This window comes from Equus asinus, chromosome 23 (genome assembly GCF_041296235.1).
Source record: "Equus asinus isolate D_3611 breed Donkey chromosome 23, EquAss-T2T_v2, whole genome shotgun sequence".
Classification (NCBI taxonomy): domain Eukaryota; kingdom Metazoa; phylum Chordata; class Mammalia; order Perissodactyla; family Equidae; genus Equus; species Equus asinus.
The window spans coordinates 19,096,321-19,108,058 of record NC_091812.1 but is presented as its reverse complement, the minus strand read 5'-3'; the positions used below and the strand labels follow the sequence as shown (position 1 = coordinate 19,108,058).

Genomic DNA, 11,738 nt, shown 5'->3' with positions numbered 1-11,738 from the left:
TGTGTACCAGGGGGAGGCAGGATGCAAAAGGAGTGAGACAATGTCCCTGTGGGCTGATGGATATCCTTGGGAGCTGAGATGAATGTCCAGGAAATAGAATCGACCACAAAGCCTTTAGGAGTTGAGAGGAAACAGAGGTCAGAGTGGACTGGCCTTGGTGGGCAGGACAGAAACCACAGTCCGTCAATATGAGCCCGAGGATGTACGGGGCATCCCAGGAGTGGGAGTCCACATAAGGCAGTGCTGGGGCAGCAAGTGTCAAGGCTCCACTGAAAAAAACAAAGTTCAGGGCCAACGTGATGACCTGTCCCCACAACTTCAACTTTCTATTTCGAGCCTTGAATGTGTTCCCTCCAAGATAAGATTTTGACCTCAGTTCTGCTGTGCTGCCCATGCTGTGTGGCTGTTGAAATTAATATGAAATAAAATTAAAACTTCAGTTCTTCACTAGCACAAGCACAGATATAGAACATTTCCGTCGTGAAGAAAGTGGTATGGACAGTGAGTCTCTGTTTCACCCAGGTACTTAAAAAGTAGATCAAAAGCTTAAATTCTCTGCTCTGCAAAGCACGGTGAGTTGGACTCGAGTTGTTCAGCCACACACCACCCCAGTCCTTTCTCCACCCACCCCAGCGGAGTCTCTGATTCTGGCTTCTTCCTTAGGAACATTTAGGGGTGGAAAGTGAGGACGGGTTGATTATAAAGTAACAAACAGATTTCCTGGCTCTGCAGGCAGCACATAGTCCTTAGAGGCAACTTCTTCCCCAGCTTCTGCTCATCCTCGTGGACTGGCAGCCAGGCTCTCCTGCATTTCTAGTGTGAGCCGCTGGTCAACTCTAGACCAGCAGCCAGGCTGTGTCCATGACTCTAGTGAGCATTAAGCACAGGCGCTGATGGAAAAGCTAAGTGATATTTGAGCTGCTGCAGAAAGTGCTGTGGACTCAAACTCTGCTGGGAGACTCTCTGAGCTCCTGAGGGCAGGGCCATGTCGTGCACTCTGACTTCCCAGCACCCAGCACAGGCCAGGGCTCCAGTGAATGCTTGTTTGGTGGTTCTTGTGTTAAAGACGTATATTAGCAACGGTTCATTGTCCAGCTGATGTAACTGGTTAACCAGGGGGAAGCCCTAATCCCCTCAAGATGAAACACCTCTGGATTAGTTTCCTATTGCTCTTGTAGCAAATTACCACAAACTTAGTGGCTTTAAAACCATACAGATTTGCACTGGCCCCAGTGGACTAGTGGTTAAGTGCCGTGTGCTCTACGTGATGGGTTCAGTCCCAGGGTGCACACTTACACCATTTGTCTGTTAGTGGCCATGCTGTGGTGGTGGCTCACGTACATAAAGGGGAAGATTGGCAGCGGAGATTAGCTCAGGGTAAATCCTCCCCAGCAAAAAAAGAATACAAATTACTTATCTTACAGTTGCGGAGGTCAGAAGTCTCAAACGGCTCTATAGGCCTGTGTTCCTTTTGGAGGCTGTGGGAGAGAATCTATTTCTTTGCCTTTTCCAGTGTCTGGAGATCACCCGCATTCCTTGGCTCGTGGTTGCCTCCTGCATCTTTAAAGCCAGAGCACAGTGTCTTCTCTCTTTGTTCCTCTGCTCTGTCATCACGTAGGCACCAACTACTAATCTGATCCTCCTGCCACCCTCTTGTGAGGACCCTTCTGATAATCCAGGATAATCCCTCCATATCAAGACCATTAATTTAATCACACCTGCAAAGCACTTTTTGCCCTGTAAGGTGACATTCACAGGGTCTGAGGATTAGGATGTGGACATTTGTAGGTGTGCATTGTTCAGTCTACCACAAGCTCCAGAGGAATTACCCAGTTTATAACTAGCCGACCCTGGTGGGGTGGTGGTGAGGGGCAGGGTGGGGGAACGTGAGAAGATCAGACCAGAGACATCCTGTGCCCAGCCCTTGGGGGACTACGGCTCTGTGTTATGCACCAGCACTGAAGTCTCCTTCTAGTCTAACTCACATCCCTAGTTTAAGGGAAGACCACCTTGTAGTGATGACGTCTTCCTGTCTGTCTGAAGTCTCCTGAGGTTATCACTGCTGGCACTCTAGATTAGGGTAATTAGGAAAGAAGGTCTGGGTTTGGGATGATACGGGAGATTGGAAATGCTCTCAAAGCAGCAGCTGCTGGAAAGGAATGTCACTGAGATTTGTGTAAGAGGAGCTGAGATGGATGGGCAGAGAAGACCAGGATCTTTGAGTGTTTTCTACCGGGAGGGGACCAGGAATGGTGTGGAGGATAGCTATCCCTGTGTCTTCGCAGGGAAATGGTGTCCTAGCTGATGACCCCTCAACAAGAAGAGGAAAAGTGGCCACGCATTTCTACCCTGAGGGTCTTGCTTCTCAGGTCTACTCTGTTGGGCTGGGGGGATCAGTGCTGGCACTTTCAAGGTCTTCAGCATGTTCGTCCTTCCTTCTCTCTCTCCTGTATCCTCCACTGCTTCTTCTTTCAGTTGAGTTGAGTTTTGTTTCATTTTCTTTCTCCCCTTCGTGTGCTGAGACTAATCATGGCATCCCTGGAGACCTGAGGGCACTGCCTCACATTAGCGGGAACCTCCACATGGGATCTCCTGGAGGCGGCCAACCTCAGACTGGGCCAAACTTTATTCAAGAAGATTTATTAATAAATGGATGCTAAATCAAGGGGAAACTTTGATGAGGAGCTGACCATTTGCATTTACATAAAGTGTCTCTCCACAGACTGCTTATTAATCACAAGGGAAAATGTAACTATGCATTGGAGAAACGGGACAGCACCCTCAACAGATGTGCAAAATTAACATCACTGACGAGAGGCAGGTGGACACGTGGTGTCTCCAGAAGGACACATCACCCGTGAGGAATTCTGGCTGAGAATGCATGATCTCCATCTACTCGTGGGGAAACTTCACACAAACCCCCATGGAAAGGTAGGCACTATCTTCCTCTATAGTGTCAATATTGTAAAAGACCAAGACAGTCTGTGGAAGTGTTTCAGCTTAAAGGAGGCTAAAGCCACATGACACCTAAATGCCATACCTGCTTCATGGCTGGACCCTGTCCTAAAGGGGAATTGATAAAATTATAATACGGATGGGGTATTGAAGTATTATAGCAATGGTAAATTCACTGGAGTTTACAACCGTGCTGTGGTTATGTGAGAAAGCATCCCTTTTCTTAGGAAATACATTCTAAAGTATTAGTGGGATGATGTTTGTAACATATCTGAAAGTTGTTCTGAAAAGAAATATATTGTGGATTATGTCTGCATATACATTGAGAGTGAGAGACCGAGAGCAAGCACAGGATAAAGCAGAGGGGTCAGAGGTGAACAGTGGGGATAGGGGTAAAGGGCACGTGTACTTGTTCTTTGATTGTTCTCACTTTTTTGGGGGGTGGGGGGTTGTGAGGAATTGTCCCTGAGCTAACATCTGTGCCCATCTCCCTCTATTTTGTATGTGGAACACGGCCACAGTGTGGCATCATGTATGGTGTGTAGGTCCACGCCAGGGCTCCGAACCCACGAACACTGGGCCACTGAAAGAGAGCACACAAACTTAATCACTACGCCACCAGCCATCCCCTGTACTATTCTACTCTTGTGTCTTTTCTGTAGATTTGAAAGTTTTCCAAACAGAAAGAAAAGAAAGACACCAATACCTGCTGGGCACCACGCATCATGCAAGATCGTTTCTCAGAGGGAGGGAAAGGCAAACCCATCTTCTAAGGAAAAGCGACTCACTGGGAAGAAGACTGCCCCTCAGGTGTGTGTGACACTGGTCCTCCGAGGGCCCCGTGCAGGGGAGCACTTCCCAAGACAGGGCTTGCATCCCAGAGCCCCTCGCCCCAGCACTGGGAGGAGGTGCGTTCCTGGTGGGAACCAAGTCTCCATGGTGGTTCAGCCTCAAGCCATCCTGGCAGGTTGTGCAGGTCCCAGACACGTGCAGGTCCGGCAGGTTTTGTGGCAATCTGTGGGTGGGATGGGGCAGCTGACAGAGTGGGAGAGCCCATGCGCCCCTCTAGGGAATCGGTTCCCTAGAAAGTGTGTCACGTGCCTTCCTCGTTTCTTCCAGAGATTTCCAGGGCTCTGTGCCAAGGGTATGGGGCCATGAGTTGAGGACAGCCCTTGGGCTGTGGGTGGAGCATTCTTGTGACAAAAAGAGAAAAAATGTGTGTTTCATATTCTCTGTAATATCTAGAGGCCCTTCCTGCAACAGCCCCTCAGGAATATTAGGAAGACTCATTGTAACTACCTGAGCAGCAGCAAGAGCACACTAAGCGGCCCTGCGGCAGCATGGCCACACACTGGTTGGTGGCCTTTTCACACTATGACTCCTGTTCTGCCGTCCTCCACTGACCTCCCAGAATGCCTTGCACTTATCACTCATGTAACCATTGTTGAAATGTTATAATTACCTGTTGACAAAAAGCCTCTTTTGTACTCATTTGTGAATGCACTGCACCTATGGGAGGGCCTGGCATGTGACAGGCACTCTGTGAGTGTTTGTCAGACAAATGAGTGAGAACTGTTCACTCCCCCCTCAGGGTTGCAGCAGTTGCTGCTCCCTGTGCCTAGAATTCTCTTCTCCCAGGTATACCCTGGTTTGTTCCCTCCCTTCTCAGTGACAACTTCCAGACCTCCTTCTCAAATTTTGGCTCCATCCTGCCCAACATCCTTTCCCCCTTCCCTGCCTTATTTTTCCTTCTGATTTATCTTCTGTAGAGTCTGCCTTCCACGGTAGAATGCAAGCTCCACGAGGACAGGGTTCTGTGTGTATTGTCCCCTGCTGTTCCTGTGCCTGGAGGAGCACGTGGCACATAGGAGGCCCAGGAAGCGCTCACTGGATGAATAGATGCCTGGTGTTATTATTGTGATTGTCATCATCTCATTTTATGTGGATCAGGAAATTTAAGCCAGAGGTGCTAGGTCACTTGCCCAGAATAGGGCAGGGTCACAGGTTGAACCCAGGACCTTAAGAAGAGCTCTTGCTATTTCTGCCCCGGTGCCCCGGGAGAGCTGTGGGACACTTAGAGGTGTCTCTGCTGTCTCATTGGGGATAATTTGGGGTGATGAGAATGGATTCCCAGTCCTTGTGTTTCTTAGAGGGGATCCTGCTTGGAGAGTGCATGGTTCCAAGTGCTTCTCCACACCCCTCAAACCTTAATTTTCAGGTCAGGTCCTTCGTTTCCTCTTTGTGGAAAGTCAAGTGGTCACCACGTTTCTTCCCTCGGCCCCTCCGTGGACGGGTAGCAGAGACAACATCATGGCAGGGACAGACTCAAGTCGCTTTCCAGTGTTGGGTGGGTCTGAGGGGAGCCCCAGCATCTGTGGTTTTAAAGCTCCGCAGGTGACTCTAATGGGCAACCAGGTGTGAGACCCAGGGCCTTTCTCAATGGGAAAATCAAATCAAGTAAATTAGGGAAACGTCCTCTGAGACCTGTAAAGCTCTCTCGATGGCAAGTTATGTCTGTGACTGAGCACCAGAAAAGGGCCTGAAATTGGTCCGAGTTCCCAGCCTGGTGCAGGCCAGATGGCCCTGCAGGCCTTGCCGAGTCTCTGAACTTCCCAGGGAAATGAAGCCCAGCTCCACAGCCTGCTGCCCGGGTTGCCTCCGCCCTTCTGCTGCACTGCACAGCCGCCCGTCTCCAAGCCCATGTTCTTCACAGCTAGTCAGCTGGGACAGTGACACTAAAGGAGCTTCACATGAAACACAGAAAAAGGTAGATCCTGCCCACAGGCTAGAGCAGAAAGCTTCCAGGGAACCTGCGTCCTCCTGTCCTGCCAACACATGTCCCTGAGACCTCCTAGCACGTGGGTGGCCCAAGGTCACTTCTGCCCCAGGAGTCACCCTCAAGCTCTCGCTCAGGTTAGGAGCCTGCCTCTGGGTGTCTATCTCGTGTCTGCTTGGAGGCCACATGGGGTGAGATTCCCACTGAGTGCCGAGCTGCAGTGGATGCTGTGACTGTAGTTAACAGGACAGGATTGTACACGTGCACGGTGCCAAGAGAGTAGATCTTCAATGATCTCACCAAAACAGAGGGTAAGCACGTGAGGAGATGGGTGTGTTCACTGGCCTTACTGTCGTCATCATTTCACAATATCCATGTGTATCAGATCATCGTGTTGTACACCTTGAACTTACAATGTTATACATCATTAAAACTGGGGTGGGGGTGGGCGGTGGAGAAAACTCCCTTCCCCAGGATGCTTCTCTCACTTGCTGGAGAATTCCTCTGGTAATGGGCAATTTGTTTAATTTTTCTGTTCCCTGATACCTAGTGAGAGGCAAGAACTCACGCCCAGTTCAAACATGAGGAGGCATCAGAAGAGCAGACCCCTCTTGACCGTGTAGGGACTGACGTGCCAAGTGGGATGGAACAGGGACCCAGGGCAGCAGAGCTGAAGGTGAGGAGGACGGAGGGACCTTTAGGGAGGCGATGGTGAAGGTTGACAAGGGACGCCGAGAAAATCCTCTGTGGCTCAGCTTTCCTTAGTCTGCTGTAATCTATAAAGGCTTAAAATTTTGGGAAAAATCTTCCATTTTGGGGGGCTTTTGAAGGCTCCTCATCTCTGTTGTAAATCTTCACACGAGGATCCTTTTGGATCAGCCACTTTTGTGAGGAGGGTCAGCATTAGCCATTGTAATAACAGTTACATGATCAAAGCTAAAGAATGATCCCTTTCAAAAATAAATAATGAGTTAGGGGAAAGTCACAATATGCTTCCGTGAGCAGGAGGGAAATGCTGGGACGACAGCTCGGGGGCAGGAGCAGTGTGAACCCCCGAACCTGATTTCTCTCAGTTGAATCCCCTAATCCCCTTAGGCTCCCAGGGATGCAGCACTCAGCTGTGGACAGACACCCAGAAGTCTTTCCTTAGCAGTCCTTAGTCTCTTTTGCATAGTGAGATCCTGGGGCACACTAGTCCAAACACCCGCATCATAGAGAACCAAGGACGCCTCAGCACAGACCTCACAGTCATCTGCTGAGGGGCCACTGCCCTCCAGTCTTCCTGGAAGGGTAAACACTGGTGTGCATCTTCATAGGAGTGGTGGGGACAGGACTGATGGCACATATCCCTGCACAGGAAGCACCCAGGCACGCACTCTGGGGAAGGGGAGAGCAGCAAGCGACCCCCAGGGGGCAGGAGAAAGTAATCCATTCCCTCTGCAGAGGGCTGGCCTGTCCTCCCCACTTTGGCTCATCGGACCCAAGTGTACAGGGCTTCTGCCCCATCCGCTCCCTGCTGGGGCTCCTCCTCCATGTCGCACACGCCTTGCCTTGGGAGAGGAGACCACATATTGTGGCTTGATTGGATGGTGCTGGGTTTACATCCTGAAATGATCTTCCCCTTGGAGATGCAAAACTTGTGGTGCTGTGGCAGATGAGTGATGGCTAAGATGCTGGAGGGATTGTTCTGAAATCCCACAAAGCAGTTAACAGATTTTTAAAGTTGTATTGAGACCTTTAGGCTCTATTTAATATGGAAAGCCATTTAGGAATTCTTGGATTAGTTAATTTTTCATTCACTGATGTGGTAGACCAATGAAATATACATAGTTAATTAGCATGATAAATGCATTGTAGGTGTATTTTCTTTGTATTCTTTCTCTTATTTTGGGGAGAATTCCAGAAAAGACTTTGGTTAGACCAAGAGAATCCCTTGGATAGGACAGCACTAGTTATGAGTCAGTCTTATACTTGGGAGGAAATTAGCCATCCTTTCTTGGGCGATAATTCCAGAGAGAAAGTTCCTAGCTAGAGTACTGTTCTCAGAGTCTTAGTTGCCCCCAGCACTTGGGATACTGCTTCGCATCCCCTAAGTGCTCGGTACAAGTGTGTGGAAGAAATCATGCAAAAAGAGGCTCTTGTCTGTCTTAACCTGCAGAGTCCACAATGGAAAGGCTTTCTCTCCTCCTCAGCTTCCTCAATGATGTACACAGTGATGGACACATTTCTGTGACGGGAGAGCGAATGGTTCCCCCAGATCTGCTCAGACACCACACCCTGAGAGTTGGCCCCCAGCTGGGGAGGCTCTGCAGAGCCATCCTCTCCCATGGGATGCTCCCAGCGACCTCTGCATGTTATCTCATGGGTGCAGTCCTGACACATCTCTGAGCAATGATTACACACCCACTCCATGGCCACACACTTCTTGGAGCAGGTTTCCTGTCGCCCTCCCTGGTCCAGGATGAGGCCCCTTTCACAAGAGTGGCCGTTGGTGGCATTTCCTCCACATGTTCTGCAAGGAGAGCTGCAGTGTTCATAGGTGCTGTCTTTGGCATAGAAGCACCCGTGGGGAGGAGAGAGCAACTGGGGAAGCCTCCGGCCGGGGAGAAGATTTCCACCTGGGGGCAAAGGAGTCAGGGCTGTGAACACGAACTGCTGCTGCTGTCGACCCAGATGAACCACAGGGTCTCCTGAGGAAGTGTGGTCAGAGATCACGTCTGCAGAAATGGCATGAAAGGGACAGGTGTCGTCCTGGGGAATGCCGTTCGTTTCGAAACAACTTGTATTAATTCCTATCTACTTTAGTCACCTTCTGATTTCCCTATTTATCTCCTGATTTTCATTTTTAATTTTTCTTATTTTGTTTAAAGTAGAAAGTACTTTTTATTCCATTTAATACATTTTTAATGAAAAAACTATTTTTAATTTAAGAAATTAGAAAAAATATTGTTAAAAGCCTCAAAGGTTTAATGCCCTGTGAAATGGAACTGCTTTTGCTTCTGGATGCTCTGAGCCAGCCTCCAATGGCTTCTTTCAAACACACATGTAATGTTTGCACACAGCATCAACCAAATCTGGAGCGCCTGTCAATGGAGTTTGTGTTTATGTGATTGACTTTCTTCCAGGTGGAATCTGGTGACTGTATGTGTGTTGTACCTGAGTGGTTAGCCTGTCATACTATAGATAACACTCACTGGTGTGTGAACACAGTAAATATGAAAAACCTCAGCCTTCACAAATGTAATTGGGAGATGAGGGAAGTATAGACAATGTTTCTTTGGAGGGAAAAACTGAAGAGAAGAGCTTGCAGAAGCAGGACAGTCATAAACCAGTTTAGAGAAAATGGATTTCCGATGTCATAGGTAGCTAGTCCAAATGTTTTCTACATTTATCCTTCTATTAATCAGCTATTGCCATAATAGTGCTGTGTAAGAAAACACCCCAACCTCATTGTCACACATGTATCTGTGGTTGGCAGAGCTAGTCTGAGCCTGCATTCAGAGAGGCACGTGTCCTTGTACAGGAAGAACTCAGGCATGCGCTCTGGGGAAGGAGGCCTGACTGCAAGCTGCACACTGGGTCTGATCTTCATGTCGCTATATCCTCTCAGCACAGGGGACTAGTGGGACATGCTTTTCTCTTAGCCGTGACAGAATCACAAGAGGGCAAGTTCAAACCGGCCAACACATTTTAATCTGCTTCTCTCCTGCTAACATGCCATTGGCTAAAGCAAATCAAACAGCCCAGCCCACAGCCAAGAGTCAGTGAAGGCCATTTCGCCTCTCCTGGGAGGTGCTGCAAAGCTACAGGCAGAGGGCAGGGGTGCAGGGAGGGTGAAGGATTGCAGCACATAACTCCATCTCCTAGAGTCCTCTGTGAATCCTAAAGCCAGTACGGGACTCCTCCTCTACAGCATCTGTACTTGATGTTTTGATTCATTAACTCATTCACATCCATTTAACCATTCTCTCAGTCATTAATTTCTTGTATTTATTCAGTAAACAAATTGTATTGAATGGGTCAGGAAGAAATAGGAAAAGGTTGAATGAAAGTCACATTTCTAATGTGGTTTTAAGACGGAAAAATTGAGAAGGGAGCAGTTTAGGTCGCAGAGCAGGAACTAAATAGTAACCAGATGAAGCTAAGACCAGGGTTCCTCACACAGTGGCATCCTTAGCTTTGGGACCATGATGGAGAACACTCGAGGAACAAAAACACTACTGCTTTGTCCAAGCAAGTCAATCTCTTAAAAATGAATTTGATGAGACAGTGGATAGAAACTTATTACTTCCTCACCGACAGTTTGATTGAATTGGAGAAATTTGAAATTAAGGAAATTTAGTGCATTCTCAAAAACATCACATCTTCTACCTGAATGAGAATTTGGTGGACTCATTGTTTCTAAGTTTGTAGTGAGAAATTTGGCTTCAAATGAAGAGAGGTCTGGCTTTTCCCCCTGTTAACTTCTAAACTCTTGGAACTCCCCAAATGGTAGGAAGGTCTATGTTATCCATCATAGGCCCTCCTACCACATCGGACAGTTCCTGCTAACAAAATGACTCAGGGTGGGGCTGGCCACACCCTGCAGCTTTAGGATGGGACTGGTAACATCAGGAGGACTGACTCTGTGTTTAGAGGTTGGGGGTGCTGGGCCATGTGGTGTCAGTTGACCTCTGGGGAATTTTCTATGCCAGGTCTGGCCTAGGTCGCTACAGAATAGTTTCTGGACACTGAAGATGGGCAATTCTATAACAGAATTTAAAAAGATACAGCACAAAGAAAACTTTTTCAGATTCTTCTCGTCAGGGAGTCAGTGGATGTCAGATGAGATGCTGAAATGAAAGGAATGGATTCAAGCAAAATAGAAAGAAAAAGTATTGAAAAATACTGCTAACTCAGAAATACGTGAATCTCAGAAACTTGTCGGAGGCAGCTGGGAGGCAACGTGAGAAGGTGTTTCCTCCCAGAGAGCCACTTCGCTAAAGCAGCCTTCTCCACACAGATCTGCCCAGCCATTTGTCCTCCTGCCTTCTCCCTGCACTTACAAAACTCTTCTGTTAATGCTTTATTTCACTGTTATTTTTATTTCAGAAGACAAATATTTCTTTTGAGAAGAAATGGCCACCCTCATTAAATAGTTAAATTGAAAGTACTTTATGTTGAAGTCTTTCTGCCCAGATCAATATATGTGATGAAAAGCTGTGTGGGTCTGGAGCTCCACCTGTATCTTCAGACACCAAGACAGTGGCAGCCAGTACTTAAAGGAAGACTGGCTTTTCTTCTACGGGAGCCTCAAATCCATTAATATTTGGTGCATTTGAGCACACTTTGAGTGTGAATTGCATTCTTTCCCTTTGAAGTCCCTGACTCTCCCCACCCCTAACACTACTTGTCTCTTTAGGTGAGGATTTTATTTAAGGAGAAGGCTTCAGAGATTTTAGCCAGTTATGTGGTTTGCTGGGTTTCTCCCATGTATATGTGTTATTAAACTTTTGTTTATTTTTCTCCTGTTAATTAGTCTTATGTCAACTTAATACTTCGGCCAGCTAGAAGAACCTCGAAGGGTAGAGGAAAACTTCTTCCTCCCCTAAAGAATTTACATAAATTTAGATAGTGAAGCCTACTAGGTAACTGACTGTATCATGTTATACGTCAATCATATCTCAGTAAAACAAGAAGAAAAGAAATCTAACCTCATAATAATAAAAATACCCGTGTTTCATCCTAGAATATCAGATTCAATATTTTCCTCACAATACAACAGTCACTTTTTGGTCATGTGTTTCCTTTCTGTCCCCTTTCTGATAATCTTTCTTTGGAATAACAAATAGCTGGAGCCAGGAACTAGATGAGGTCAGAGTCAATCTGGAATTTGAGTTCTTCCTTGTGGGCTGTGAAAGATCTTAATCTTCGTCTATATTAAATTTCTGAAGAAGACTTAGAAAACTCACTATTTCCAACAACGACTTATTACATTGTGTAGAGATCCCGATCCATGCATCTCTGC

At 47.4% G+C, this 11,738-nt stretch overlaps 1 long non-coding RNA gene across 1 annotated transcript; it reads left to right on the top strand.

Moving 5' to 3' along the window:
• The first annotated feature begins 4,724 nt into the window (after window positions 1–4,724).
• Window positions 4,725–10,506, top strand: LOC139041686 (uncharacterized). Its single transcript, XR_011497346.1, has 3 exons — window positions 4,725–6,042; window positions 6,282–6,407; window positions 7,890–10,506. It is a non-coding gene; the product is annotated as an uncharacterized lncRNA (long non-coding RNA).
• Window positions 10,507–11,738: the final 1,232 nt, after the last annotated feature.